The sequence below is a fragment of the Petromyzon marinus genome, chromosome 43 (genome assembly GCF_048934315.1).
Source record: "Petromyzon marinus isolate PM22_M1 ecotype Great Lakes invasive population chromosome 43, UKy_Petmar_22M1.pri1.0, whole genome shotgun sequence".
Taxonomy (NCBI): Eukaryota; Metazoa; Chordata; class Hyperoartia; order Petromyzontiformes; family Petromyzontidae; genus Petromyzon; species Petromyzon marinus.
This window is the reverse complement of record NC_133709.1, coordinates 10,942,792-10,958,674: the sequence shown is the minus strand read 5'-3', so window position 1 is coordinate 10,958,674 and position 15,883 is coordinate 10,942,792.

The following is a 15,883-nucleotide window of genomic DNA, read 5'->3' as shown; positions in this document are numbered from 1 at the left end:
CCCACCGTCTCGTGTGCCACCGTGCCGGCCTTCAATCGGTGCTGCTCGCTGGCAGCACTTGCCCCCAACAATCGAGTCAAGGCTCAACGGGGGATCTTTGTTGCGTCGGTGGGTTTCTGTCAAGAAGCAGAATACAAAATACGCAAGTTCACTTCTCTCCGTGTTTATTCAATAGAAGCCCAGTGACATGAAGACAAAGGGTCCTCCGTGTGAGCCCTATGGCGCCCTGTGTCACCGTAGTCACCGTCACCCCCCCATCCAAGCACACATCCAGGCGCAAGCCCTGCTTAGATTTCGATATCTGACGAGATCGGGCACGGTCCACACAATAATAATTCGTGTTTACATAGCGCCATTCATGCAGGTTATATCTGGAAAGACTTTACATTCGCGCCTACACAAACACCTTACGGTCCCAGAAAATGAACTTCATTTAAAAGATAAATAGGACTGCTAAAACCCCTTCCTTCCGAACCCATCCTACTGCTACTCCCTGCGCCCTACCCCCCAGCTACTTCCAGACTTGCCCCTATCACTACCACGACTCATATCACTACCCCTACCACCATTATCACTACCACTATCACAATCACGACTCATATCACTACCACTATTATCACTTCCCTTATCACAATCACGACTCATATCACTACCCCTAGCACTATTATCACTACCACTATCACTACCACGACTCCTATCACTACCCCTACCACCATTATCACTACCACTATCACTACCACGACTCCTATCACTACCACTATTATCACTACCCCTATCACTACCACGACTCATATCACTACCACTATCACTATTATCACTACCCCTATCACTACTTCTATCACTATTACTACCCCATCACTACCACGACTCATATCACTACCCCTATCACTACCACTATTATCACTACCACTATCACTACTCCTATCACTATCACTACCCCTACCACTATCACTACCCCGATCACTACCCACAACCCCTATCACAACCTCAACCCCTATAACTACCCCTATAACTACCCCAACTCCTCCTAATCTCTCCTGCCTGTCCTGTCACCATAGCTACACCACCACTTTCAACAACAACAACAACACCATATAGAAATAGGTTTTACCCTTTTAACTGGCAGAAAAACTGACACCTTTATTCAAGGCATCATGTTTGCAATGACCACAACACAAGCAGTCAAAATGCAAACAAAAAAGACAACTCTGATAATAATATGCACTGTCCTTGAATTTGATTGGTCTCCACCCGAGACAGCTTTTCTTAGAGCCTAGTCTCCATTGGTGTTGGACCAGAAGACGCCAAAAGGCGTACGATATCTGACAACAACAACCTTTATCTCAACCGCGATCCTCCTGTGTACACTCGTGGATTTGTTGTGAAGAGTCTTGGGGAATCAAAGGACGCTGCTGTAATGAATCGACGGAAAGAGCAGGGGGGCCGTCCATAAATGACGTCACGCACCTGGGTGGGGGGGGGGGGCAGACATTTGTGACGATGTGTGACGAGGGGGGGGGGATGTTTGAGAAATGTGACGTCACATCAAAATGCGCAACTTTAAATAAATAAAGACAACACGTTCTACTTAATTAAATAGACTTTTTAAATAAATGTTGTCTCCTACAACATCAGAGTGCAGCGCCACATTAAACACGCGCTCCAATGACAATAGTTTAAAGCGATTTAAAGCATGTTTTATATATCTTTTTTTGGGGGGGGGGGGGGCGGGTCTGACTTTTTGTGACGCCGTGTGACGAGGGGGAGGGGCTAAAAAAAACGTCCAAAATCGCGTGACGTCATTTACGGACGGCCCCACGGAGAGTGAACAACGAGCGCCCCGGACCTGGCGAGCCGAGTGCGCTCGGCACGCCGTGGCCACGCGGGGGCGGTAGTAGGTACCCGGTCAATGACGCGTGACATACGTCACGGGTGACGACATCACGTGGATCCACAGCCCGCGCATTTAAAAAGGAAAAGAAAATTAGCGGGAGGACTTCTCCGCAGCTCTGGCTGTCGCCTGATGACGCCGGCTGTTGTTGTTGTTGTTGTAATCACCGGCGAAACGTTACGGTGCCCGGATTGTGAGTGTCCTGGGTTTACTCTCCCAACACACAACCGGTTCGTGCTGTACGAGTAGCGAATTGGCCGCGTTTTGTTTTACGTGGCAGACCTGAACTAAATTGGCTGTGTCGGTTGGTGGCGGGTTTAACGACACATTTGTATTTACGCGATGTAACCCCCCCCCAAAACAACTTCTATTATGGAGAATGTTGGTCGCGAAAACCTCCTACTGGGTGTTACACCGATGTACGTGCATGTTGAACTTCTTTCGCACCCTACGTAGCCAACCGTGCTCATCAGAGGTGATGATAGCAGCAGCAGCAGCAGCAGTGTTGGTGGTGGTGGTTCAGGATATCGATGCCAATGTCGAGATGTTGCTGCTGCTGCTGCTGCTACCACGACGAGAGACAGAGGGGGGGGGGGGGGGGGCTTCAGCGTTGAAGGAGCGCAGGCTACAGTGGGGTTAGCATAAGGTATCTCTTTGGGTCTCTATGTATGTCTATGTGTCTCTTTGTATCTCTATGTGTCTCTATGTATCTATGTATCTCTTTGGGTCTCTATGTATGTCTATGTGTCTCTTTGTATCTCTATGTGTCTCTATGTATCTCTATGTATCTCTTTGGGTCTCTATGTATGTCTATGTGTCTCTTTGTATCTCTATGTGTCTCTATGTATCTCTGTGTCTCTATGTCTATGTATCTCTGTGTGTCTGTGTCTCTATGTATCTCTATGTGTCTCTATGTATCTATATGTGTCTCTATGTATCTCTATGTGTCTCTTTGTATCTATGTATCTCTATGTGTCTCTATGTATCTCTGTGTCTCTATGTCTATGTATCTCCATGTGTCTTTATGTATCTCTGTGTCTCTATGTATCTCTATGTGTCTCTATGTATCTCTATGTGTCTCTATGTCTATGTATCTCTATGTGTCTCTATGTATCTCTATGTGTCTCTATGTCTATGTATCTCTATGTGCCTCTATGTATCTCTGCGTCTCTATGTCTATGTATCTCTGTGTGTCTATGTATGTCCATGTGTCTTTATGTATCTCTATGTGTCTCTATGTATATCTGTGTCTCTATGTCTATGTATCTCTGTGTGTCTATGTATGTCCATGTGTCTTTATGTATCTCTATGTGTCTCTATGTATCTCTGCGTCTCTATGTCTATGTATCTCTGTGTGTCTATGTATTTCCATGTGTCTTTATGTATCTCTATGTGTCTCTATGTATATCTGTGTCTCTATGTCGATGTATCTCTGTGTGTCTATGTATCTCCATGCGTATTTATGTATCTCTATGTGTCTCTATGTATCTCTATGTGTCTCTATGCGCCTCTGTATCTCTATAGGTATCTCTCAGTGTCTATGCATATCTTGTGTGTCTCTATGAGTGTCTTTGCATCTCTGAGTGTCTCTATGGGTCTCTGTGTATCTCTATGGGTTGGCTACATGGTCCATATGTTTGTGTTGCGTGGCCACAATCGTGCCGCTGTAAATTTCCCATTCATGAATTGAACGTCCCATTCATTCATGGCATTTCCCATTCATTAATTTAATTTCCCATTCATAAATTTAATGCCCCACTCATGAATTAAATTCGTCGACGTCCCGTGTGACGTCTATGCCGTGCCACTGACAGCTTCGCCAAAGCGAAGGTTGGAACCCGGTAAAGGCTCCTGCCAAGTTGCCACAGTAGGGGGCGATGTTGTTGCTGCTGCTGTAACAGAATCAGAGTCAGAATATTTAATGCTGGAAGAAACCCGATGAGCTGTAAAGATGGCCAGGTAGGGGCATGGGGTCGCAGCGATACAAGCAACTCTGGTTGCCAGCTGATGGCGGGGGAGCCGGTCAACGAAACCCGCTCACCCGAGTTCGATCCCCGCACACGGGCAGAACCAGTGACGATTATCTGAAGCGGTGCCCGGTGTGTGGAGTGTACAGATCACCACTGGGGAGACAAAGGCGGACCGAGCGTGGTGGCTGGCCACCCACCCCCCCCCCCCCGTTGTGTGCCGTGCACACGGCCTTCATGGATGCAACTCGCTAGCAGCACTTGCCCCAACAGTCTGCTCCAGGCTTTACGGGAGTTATTTGTCTTTGGTGGTGACGGTGGTGATGATGGTGGGTGGATCATATTCCATTGTGCCCAGGGCCTCTGTGAAACAATGCGATCGGCTGAGTCGTCATCACCAGCTTACACGCGCGCGCGCACACACGCACACGCACACAGCACAAAATACAAAGATACCTCATTAGACCTCCTTTGCCAGTACCAAAATGTAATAATAGGGTTTTTCCACTTTTTTCTGGTCGAGCACCAATTGGGTCGAGGCTCAAAAGAAAGCCGTCCCTTGGTGTGGACCAATCAGTTTCAAGGACCATGCATCATATTACCGTAGTATGTTTTTTGTTTGAATTTTGACTGCAGGTATTGTGGTTGATGCAGTAACATGAATCCTTGTAAAAAAAGGTTTCAGTTTTGTTGCCAGAAAAAAAGGTGAAAAACCTTATATTACAAAGATACCTCGAATAAGCACGCAATGGCGTGTGTGGTTACACTCACTCATACACACACTTCAGCAGACACATATTCCCAACACAGTGACTCAAACTGACACTGATACAACAACAACAACCGCCATTCGCCACTAAGTAGCGGTGACGTCATCACGACGCTTGTGCCAGGCCATGTGCACCTTGAGGCCACGTGAAGTGTCGAACGCCCGCTGGCAGGTCACGGGGCAGACCCAGCAGGTGCCACGGGTCGACTGACTGAGATGACTGGCTGATGCACCACCTGTGCCCCCTACTGTGCCAACCTGCTGTGCTTTAGCCACCCGGCGCTCTGCTCGTTGTTGTGAGCGTCGCTCCTCCGCCCTCCGTTGTTGTTGGAGGGCGACTACCTCCAACTGCCCAGTAGCGTCCTTCACGAGCCTCCTCCACAGAGGCCGATCTTGACACCGCTGGTTCCACTCAAATTCAAGAGCCGAATGGCTCACAGGGCTATACCAAATAAATGCAACTGAAATGAGCTCCACATCCTCCTGTACCACATCACTCCATCTCTTCTCTAGCCCGTGCCGCGCCCGTTTAGCCCCCTGGATCCGGCCGAACAAAAGCTGTTTGGGCATGGACACACGGACACACACGGACACACACATTTGAGGCTGAGTCGACCTAGGGGGAGGCCTAGGACCGGTTCAAATACTCGTCACCGGTGTCGACCGTGAGTGAGGATCTGAACCCTGATCGCCGGGTTCGTAGCGCGGTGCGCTAACCGCTCCGCCACCGCTCCCCCATCAGCAGCAGCGGCGGCGCAGCGGCTGTTGCTGAGTGGACGCGAGTTTTCTCGTGGTGGTGGCGATTTCACCACGTGGTCTCACACACACAAAGACAAAGTTCCCCCGTGTAGCCCTAACAGACTGTAGGGGCAAGTGCTGTTAGCGAGCACCTATGAAGGCCGGCACGGCACACGAGGGGGTGGGTGGCCAGCACCACGCCCGACCGCCTTTGTCTCCCCAGTGGCAATGTTTACACACCGCACCGGGTACTCATTTGAGGCTGAGTCGACCTAGGGGAGGCCCAGGACCGGTTCAGATAATCGTCACTGGTGTTTTGCCGTGAGCGGGAATCGAACCCGGGTCGCCAGGTTTGTAGCGCAGCGTAGCGCTTACTACCGCTCCCCACACACACACACAGACACACAGACACACACACAGACAGACACACACAGACACACACACAGACAGACACACAGACACACACACAGACACACACACAGACAGACACACACAGACACACACACAGACACACACGCGGCACGTACTGAACAGGCATCAGCAGCAGCTACCAGCATCGTGCAGCGGCGGTGAACACTTCCTGTCCACTGCTGGATGGGATGAATGCGTGGAGAGTTGGGTGAGCGAGTGAGCGAACGCTTTTGGGAAAATACGCAGAAATGAACGCGTCTCGTGAATTGGGCGAGGTTATGTTCGATTAAATTATTATGATGAAGAACTTGAGATGTTGGGTGGAGGTGGGGGTGGGTGAAAAGACGATGATGACGATGATGACGATGAGTATGACTGACGATGATGACGATGAGTATGACGATGATGACGACGATGATGATGACGACGATGATGACGATGAGTTTGACGATGATGACGACGTTGACGATGATGACGGTAGGGGGAGTTCAGATGGCCTGGTGGAGAGTCAGGAGCCTGAGTCTGAGATTGAACTGTGGACACGTCCCCTTTGCACAGGGGCCGCTAGCTGGGGCATCATCCACTCGACGAAGGGCGCGTGCCAAATCGCAGACGAGGTGGGGGGGGGGGGGATGTAATAGACGACGTTTCGGGACATGGCCCATCTTTATCATTCGGGAGTACATCATTGTGCGCTCTGAAGAAGAATGGTCACAGAAATGTGCTCAGCTATGGGCTGCTACGAAATAGGGCAATTGCCCGAAACGTCGCTTGCTATTTATCTAAAATTCTAGATTATTTATCTACACTCAGAACGTGAAGGCCACGGTGTTAGTGACGAATGGGTCAACGCAGCAGCAGCGTCAACAACTCATTCACCTCCCCGCTCCCCACTCCACCTCCCCGCTCCACGTCCCCGCTCTCCCAGACGTTGGCTCAGTTGGGGTGGAGCTCTCATCGCCCGCGTCTCCTCTGTCTCTCGTCCTGCCTCCACTTTCCGATATTTTCCATTCATCCCGATGCCTTCCTCCCAGGAGGATGTTCCGCACTCACTCATACACACATACACACACATACACACTCATACACACACATACACACACATACACACACATACACACATACACACTCACATACACACACTCACACTCACTCATACATACACACTCACTCATACACACACATACACACACACTCATACACACACACACACTCATATACATACACACACTCACTCATACATACACACACTCACTCATACACACACACTCATACATACATACACGCATACACACACACATACACACACACACTCATACATACACACACACTCATACATACACACACACACTCATACACACACACTCACATACACACACTCACATACACACTCATACACACACACTCATACACACACACACATACACACACACTCACACTCATACACACACACTCATACATACAGACACTCATACACACACACATACACACACACATACACACACATACACACACACATGCACACACTCATACACACACTCATACACAAACACACACTCATACATACAGACACTCATACACATACACACACACATACACACACACATACACACACTCATACACACACTCATACACAAACACACACTCATACACACACACATACACACACTCATACACACTCATACAACAACAACAACCGCCATTCGCCACTAAGTGGCGGTGACGTCACCACGACGCTTGTGCCAGGCTATGTGCACCCTGAGGCCACGTGAAGTGTCGAACGCCCGCTGGCAGGAGGTCACGGGGCAGACCCAGGTGCCACGGGTCGACTGACTGAGATGACTGGCTGATGCGCCACCTGTGCCCCCTACTGTGCTAACCTGCTGTGCTTTAGCCACCCGGCGCTCCGCTCGCTGTTGTGAGCGTCGCTCCTCCGCCCTCCGTTGTTGTTGGAGGGCGACTGCCTCCAACTGCCCAGTGGCATCATTCACGAGCCTCCTCCACAGAGGCCGATCTTGACACCGCTGGTACCAGTCATCGGCAAGTCCACTCAGCTCCACGTCCTCTTGTACCACATCACTCCATCTCTTCTCTAGCCCGTGCCGCGCCCGCTTAGCCCCCTCAATCCGGCCAAACAAAAGCTGTTTCGGCATGCGGTGGCTGGGCATGCGGGCTACATGACCCAGCCATCGCAGCCTTGCCTGCCGGAGGAGCTCACCGATGGGACCCTGCCCAGATCTTTCAAGGATTTGTGAGCTCCTCACACAATCCAGTCAGGTTAAACCCAGGATGGATCGTAGGCAGGCCAGCCTAAATGTTTCTAACCGGCGAAGATGTTCCATTAGGGGGGTCCACGTTTCGCAAGCGTAGAGAAGGGAGGGAATGACCGTGGCCGAGAAGACCTGAAGCTTAGTGCGGAGCGACAGACCAGGTAGCTTCCACACAGCGTTACGCAACCGATGAAAAGATATTGCCGCTCGACTGATTCGGAGTGAGACCTCTGCTGTTAAACTGGAGCCAGTCATAAGCACACTGCCCAGGTATGGGAAACTCTCCACTCTCTCCACAACTGCCCCATCACCGATTGGGAGTTGTGGGGGTGGAGTGTCCGATGGTACAAAATACCCAGGCAGGTGCTTAGTTTTGGTGGGGCTGATGGTAAGGCCCCACCTCTTAGTGGCACGCTCCAGTCTCAGCAGCAGCGTCTCCAACTCCTCCTCTGACTGAGCAGCTATTACCAAATCATCAGCATACATAACGTGGTTGAGCAATAGGGAGCCATCCCTTGACCGCACCCGGGCATCGATTAGCCTCCCATTATATCTGTACCATATGGAGATTCCCCCGGTACAGCTATTGAAGGCTTCACGAACTACGTGGTCAAAATAGATGTTAAATAATGTGGGAGCCAGAGGACATCCCTGTCGCACCCCAAGGTGTACAGGGAATGGCTCTGACTCCCGGCCACGTAGTTTTACCCGGGCCCGCTCACCATCATGAAGGTCCTTAATGATCGTGAGCAGAGGGTCAGGTACTCCAAAAGCACGAAGAACGACCCAGAGCCCAGGCCTACTGATGGTATCATAGGCCTTGACCAGGTCAATAAAGCAGAGATGTAGGTCTTGTTGGAATTCCCTACACCTCTGCTGTAGCAGACGGACAGAAAATATGGCATCTGTGCAGGACCGCCCTTTCCTGAAACCGCATTGGGGCTCCGCAAGCCTCTCCTCAGCGTGCCTGGCAAGGCGATGCTGAATAATCCTTGCCAGGACCTTTCCCGGCACACTGAGGAGTGAGATGCCCCTGTAGTTGTTACAGTCTGTGCGGTCCCCCTTCTTAAAAAGGGGGACCACCAGGGCATCCTTCCAATCCTGCGGAACCCGTCCAGTGGTCCAGACTGTTGTTATGATGTCATATAGGGCAGTCTGTGCACAAACGCCACCCTCCCTCAGCATTTCGCTTGGGAGATCATCTCTGCCCGCTGCCTTTCCTGGTCTCAGACTCCGGATCGCCTTCAATACTTCCTCAGCAGATGGCACCTCAGCCAGCCACTCACAGGGGGTGACTTCATCCAATATTTGAGGCACCGCAGCCTCAGCAGGGTCATCCTCACTTTGTGCCACGATGTTTTCCTGGCTGAGGGATTTTCCCTCCCCCAGGACCTCACAGAAATGCTCAGCAAATCTGCGAACCTGTTCCTGGGGGTCGGAAATTGGATCACCGTTTTTTCCCCTAATGATGGTAATAGGTGTGGTGCTGCAGGTTACTTTTTTGATGGAGTTAAATAGAGATTTGTGATCACGGGCCACTGAGGCAGACTCCATCTCCTCAGCAACCCGCGACCACCACCCATCCTTGCAGCGCCTCACGGCTCTCCGAACCTCCGAGCGAAGGCTGCGGTAAGCCTCCTCATTCTCTGACGTGGGATTCTGTAGCCGATGACAGTGGGCCTGTCGCTTTTTCTCAACCATCCTGAACAACTCCTCTGTCAGCCAGGGTGTCTGGGGAGGTCTGGACCGCGTACCCAAAGCAGCCATTGCAGCTGCATGAGTCACAGTCCTAAACCTCGCCCATTTACCCTCGACATCAGGAGGAGCCCGGGACGATGCCAATCCCAGCCGCAAGCGATGATGAAATTCTCGCTTGCAACTTTCATCAGATAACTGAGACCAGGCCACTTTAGGTTGGAATGGGGTCCTGGGTGTACACCCACCACCGGAGTGGAAGAATGGTAGGCGCATCTTACAGATGACTAGTCGATGGTCAGAGGGCAGATCAGCTCCACGGTAGGTCCTGGTGTCAAGGACATAGGCTTGCATTCGCTGGTCCGGCACTATGTAGTCCAGCAGATGTTCTTGCTTGGACCCGGCATGCATCCATGATGTTGTGTGGATGCGCCGATGCCGGAACAGCGTGTTGGTAATTACAAGCCCATGGGCTGCACAAAAATCTAGCAGCCTCCTACCGTTGTTATTGAGCTGATCTGGCCCATGCCCTCCAATCACTCCAGACCAGGTGCCAGCATCATGACCAACTCGGGCATTGAAGTCACCCAACATGATGACTCTATCCCGAGGGGCCACTTTAGCCAGCACCTGTGACAGGAGGTCATAGAAGGCATCTGACTCATCGGCTTTGCCTGCATCCCTCCACGGATGTTCATCTTCGGTGGGGGCATAAGTAACCACGACCACCATTCCTCGCCTCCGGTTGATGGGAAGGCGAGCCCAAAGTAGCCTGGGGCTTACAGCTTCCCACACCTCACCGCCACGCTCCCACGCCCCCTTCATTCTTTTGTTCAAAAGAAGACCCACACCCTGTTGTTTGGCAGTCTGCTGCCCCGAGTAGAGGACTGTCCACCCCTCATGGTGGCAGGAGCCAGAGCCGGTCCACCGGACCTCCTGAATGCCGCATAGATCCAGCGGTACCGGTCCAGCTCCCGACAGAGGAGTGGCAGCCTCTCCTCTGCAGTGAGCGTTCGAACATTCCACGTGGCCACCCGTAGTGGCTTTTCGTTGTTTCTGGAGTAGCCCCGAGGGTAGGTATTCAATCTCCTGGCTCCGCCAATTGGGGTTTGGCCAGGAGACGTCATAGACGCCTGGCCCCCCGGGGCCTCCGGCACAAGCTTAGTTGTTACATATTTCAGTTTAATTCGTGGTTTCGTGGTAATTAATTGAAGGTGAAGGGGTTACCAGCCCCTCGCACCCGTCCAGAGCTCCCGTTTAGCCCCTGTGGTGGACACATATGGCATGAAGGGAGGAGCCAATAAAAATTGGATCTCCCCCCACAGCGCTGTCCACGACAGAGTTGCCCGTCCGGCACCGCGAGGAGGTAGGGGGTTGTTTTGCCGGACACTCATACACACATACACTCACACACACATACACACACTCATACACACACTCATACACAAACACACACTCATACACACACATACACACACACACATACACACTCACACACACATACATACACACAAATACACTCACACTCATAAATACACACAACAACAACCGCCATTCGCCACTAAGTGGCGGTGACGTCACCACGACGCTTGTGCCAGGCTATGTGCACCCTGAGGCCACGTGAAGTGTCGAACGCCCGCTGGCAGGAGGTCACGGGGCAGACCCAGGTGCCACGGGTCGACTGAGATGACTGGCTGATGCACCACCTGTGCCCCCTACTGTGCCAACCTGCTGTGCTTTATCCACCCGACGCTCCGCTCGTTGTTGTGAGCGTCGCTCCTCCGCCCTCCGTTGTTGTTGGAGGGCGACTACCTCCAACTGCCCAGTAGCAACCTTCACGAGCCTCCTCCACAGAGGTCGATCTTGACACCGCTGGTACCAGTCATCGGCAAGTCCACTCAGCTCCACGTCCTCCTGTACAACATCACTCCATCTCTTCTCTAGCCCGTGCCGCGCCCGCTTAGCCCCCTCAATCCGGCCGAATAAAAGCTGTTTCGGCATGCGTTGGCTGGGCATGCGGGCTACATGACCCAGCCAACGCAGCCTTGCCTGCCGGAGGAGCTCACCGATGGGACCTTGCCCAGGTCTTTCAAGGATTTGTGAGCTCCTCACACAATCCAGCCTGGTTATACCCAGGATGGATCGTAGGCAGGCCAGCCTAAATGTTTCTAACTGGCGAAGATGTTCCATTAGAGGGGTCCACGTTTCGCAAGCGTAGCGAAGGGACGAATTGACCGTGGCCGAGAAAACCTGAAGCTTCGTGCGGAGCGACAGACCAGGTAATACCGCTCTACTGATTCGGAGTGAGACCTCTGCTGTTAAACTGGAGCCGGTCATAAGCACACTGCCCAGGTATGGGAAACTCGCCACTCTCTCCACAACTACCCCATCACCAATTGGGAGTTGTGGGGGTGGAGTGTCCGATGGTACAAAATACCCAGGCAGGTGCTTAGTTTTGGTGGCGCTGATGGTAAGGCCTCATCTCTTTAGTGGCACGCTCCAGTCTCTGCAGCAGCGTCTCCAACTCCTCCTCTGAGTGAGCAGCTATTACCAAATCATCGGCATACATAACGTGGTTGAGCAATAGGGAGCCATCCCTTGACCGCGCCTGGGCATCGATCAGCCTCCCATTATATCTGTACCAGACGGACTCACACACACACACAGACGGACTGACAGACACACAGACGGACTCACACACAGACGGACTCACACACACACAGACGGACTGACACACATCAGTATTGACCCCCCCCCACCCAGCCCCCAGCTCCCCGCCCCCCTCTGGGTGAAAGAGATCCAAAAATCGTTGGTGGCGATCGCGCATCCCGCCGGGATGGCTCGAGGTGAAGTTCTCCGATCAGAGATCATCGATCAGAGAGCGCCGTCCTCTCCTCCACACTCTCCTCTCTCTCTCTCCTCCAACTCTCTCTCCTCTCTCCTCCACACTCTCCCTCCCTCTCTCCTCCACACTCTCTCTCTCTCTCTCCTCCACACTCTCTCTCCCTCTCTCCTCCACACTCTCCCTCCCTCTCTCCTCCACACTCCTCTCTCTCCTCCACACTCTCTCTCTCCCTCTCTCCTCCACACTCTCTCTCCTCCACACTCTCTCTCTCCCTCTCTCCTCCACACTCTCTCTCTCTTCCACACTCTCTCTCCTCCACACTCTCTCTCTCCCTCTCTCCTCCCCACTCTCTCTCTCCTCCACACTCTCTCCTCCACTCTCTCTCCTCCAACCTCTCCTCCACACTCTCTCCTCCACACTCCTCCACACCTCTCTCCTCACTCTCTCCTCCACACTCTCTCTCTCTCCTCACACTCTCTCTCCCTCTCCTCCACTCTCTCCTCCCTCTCTCCTCCACACTCCCTCTCTCCCTCCACACCCTCTCCCCTCCTCCACACTCTCTCTCCTCTCCTCCTCCACACTCTCTCTCTCCTCCACACTCTCTCCCTCTCTCCTCACTCTCTCTCTCCCTCTCTCCTCCACACTCTCTCTCTCCTCCACACTCTCTCTCACTTCCCTCCACACTTCTCTCCTCCACACTCTCTCCCACACTCTCTCCTCCACACCCTCTCTCCTCACTCTCTCCTCCCACTCTCTCTCTCCTCCACACTCCCTCCCCCACACTCTCTCCTCCACACTCCTCCTCCACACTCTCTCCTCCACTCTCTCTCCTCCCACTCTCCCTCCACACTCTCTCTCTCCACACACTCTCTCCTCTCTCTCTCCTCCACACTCTCTCCCCTCCTCCTCTCCCTCCACACTCTCTCCCACCACTCTCTCCCTCCACACCTCCTCTCCTCCACACTCTCTCTCTCCTCCACACTCTCTCTCTCCTCCACACTCTCTCCTCCACACTCTCTCCACCACACTCTCTCCCCACTCTCTCTCCTCCACACTCTCTCCTCCACACTCTCTCCTCCACACTCTCTCTTCCTCCACACTCTCTCTCCTCCACACTCTCTCTCTCCTCCACACTCTCTCTCTCCCCTCTCTCCTCACACTCTCTCTCTCCTCCACACTCTCTCTCTCCTCCACACTCTCTCCTCCACACTCTCTCTCCCCTCTCCTCCTCCACACTCTCTCTCCTCCCCACCCTCCTCTCTCCTCCACACTCTCTCCTCCACACTCCTCTCTCTCTCTCTCTCCTCCACACTCTCTCTCTCCTCCACACTCTCTCTCCCTCTCTCCTCCACACTCTCTCTCCCTCTCTCCTCCACACACTCTGTTTCCTCCACACTCTCTCTCCCTCTCTCCTCCACACTCTCTCTCCCTCTCTCCTCCACACTCTCTCTCCTCCACACTCTCTCTCCCTCTCTCCTCCACACTCTCTCTCTCCCTCTCTCCTCCACACTCTCTCCCTCTCTCCTCCACACTCTCTCTCTCTCCTCCACACTCTCTCTCTCCCTCTCTCCTCCACACTCTCTCTCCTCCACACTCTCTCTCTCCTCCACACTCTCTCCACACTCTCTCTCCCTCTCTCCTCCACACTCTCTCTCTCCTCCACACTCTCTCTCCCTCTCTCTCTCTCTCCTCCACACTCTCTCTCCCTCTCTCCTCCACACACTCTCTCTCCTCCACACTCTCTCTCCTCTCTCTCTCCCACACTCTCTCTCTCTCTCCCTCTCTCCTCCACACTCTCTCTTTTTTTTCGATCAGAGGGAACAAGAAGATGCTCGGTGTAGTCGGCACTTTGCTCCGTTCATCATTTCGTTTTTTTGTTTTTATGCTTTGCTTTTTATGTAACCCCCTATGTAACCCCCCCCCCCCCCCTTTTAAATGAAAACCCCAACAACAAAAGATTTATTTTCTTTTATTTTCTGCTCTCCTTACCCCTTCCCTCTCTCTCTACCCCCCTCTCTGCCCCCCCTCTCTCTCTATCCCCCTCTCTGCCCCCCCTCTCTCTCTACCCCCCTCTCTGCCCCCCCTCTCTCTCTACCCCCCTCTCTGCCCCCCCTCTCTCTCTGCCCCCTCTCTTCCTACACCATTTCGCTCTCTCTCGCCAATTATCCAATTATTATACAGCATATCATTGTTGCCCCTTCAAGGCCTACAAAGACAACGATCCTCCGCACAGCCTTTAACAGACTGCCGTAGGCAAGTGCTGTTGGCGAGCACGTGCCCCAACGTGGCGGCACGCACGCACACGTGGAGGGAGCGTGGTATTGACGGGCGTGTTGAGTTTGTTGTGAACGAGAGGGGATCGGCGGATAGGAGGAAGCTGCGCCCGCGTCTCGCGTATCGCCCGTGAGATGCTCTTGGCCATCGCTGCTTTTCCGCGCGCGGGATATCAGATCTCGCTACCCCTCCCCTCCCGCATGCGAGGATGACAAATCATTTTAGCGCGCATCGATTTCCTGCCCAGGTACCCATCCAGCCAGTCATCCAGCCATGCACCCAGTCACTCAGCCACCCAGTCACTCACCCAGCCACCCAGTCACTCACTCAGCCAGCCACTCACTCACTCACTCAGCCAGCCACTCACTCACCCAGCCAGCCAGCCAGCCATTCACCCAGCCACTCACCCACCCAGTCACTCACCTACCCAGAAACCCAGTCACTCACTCAGCCAGCCACTCACTCACTCACTCACCCAGCCATGCACCCAGTCACTCACCCAACCAGCCACCGAGTCACTCACTCAGCCATTCACTCACCCAACCATCCACTCACCCAGCCAACCAGCGACCCAACCAGGCATCCACCCAGCCACTCACCCACCTAGCCACTCACTCACCCAGCCATCCACTCGCCCAGCCAATCAGCGACCCAACTAGCCATCTACCCAGCCACTCACCCACCTAGCCACTTACTCACCCAGCCATCCACTCGCTCAACGACCCACCCTCCCATTCACCCAACCACCGACTCAACCAGCCACCCAGCCACTCATCCACCTACCCACCCAACCAGCTAACCAACCACCCAACCACCCAACCAGCCATCTACCCAGCTGCATGGGCCACAGTCCTAAACCTCGCCCGTTTCACCTCGGCATCAGGAGGAGTAGGGGACGATGTCAACCCTGGCTCCAAGCGATGATGAAATTCGCGCTTGCAACTTTTATCAGCCAGCTGAGACCAGGCCAGTGCGGGTTTCAATGGGGCCCTGGGTGTAACACCCACCACCGGAGTGGAAGAA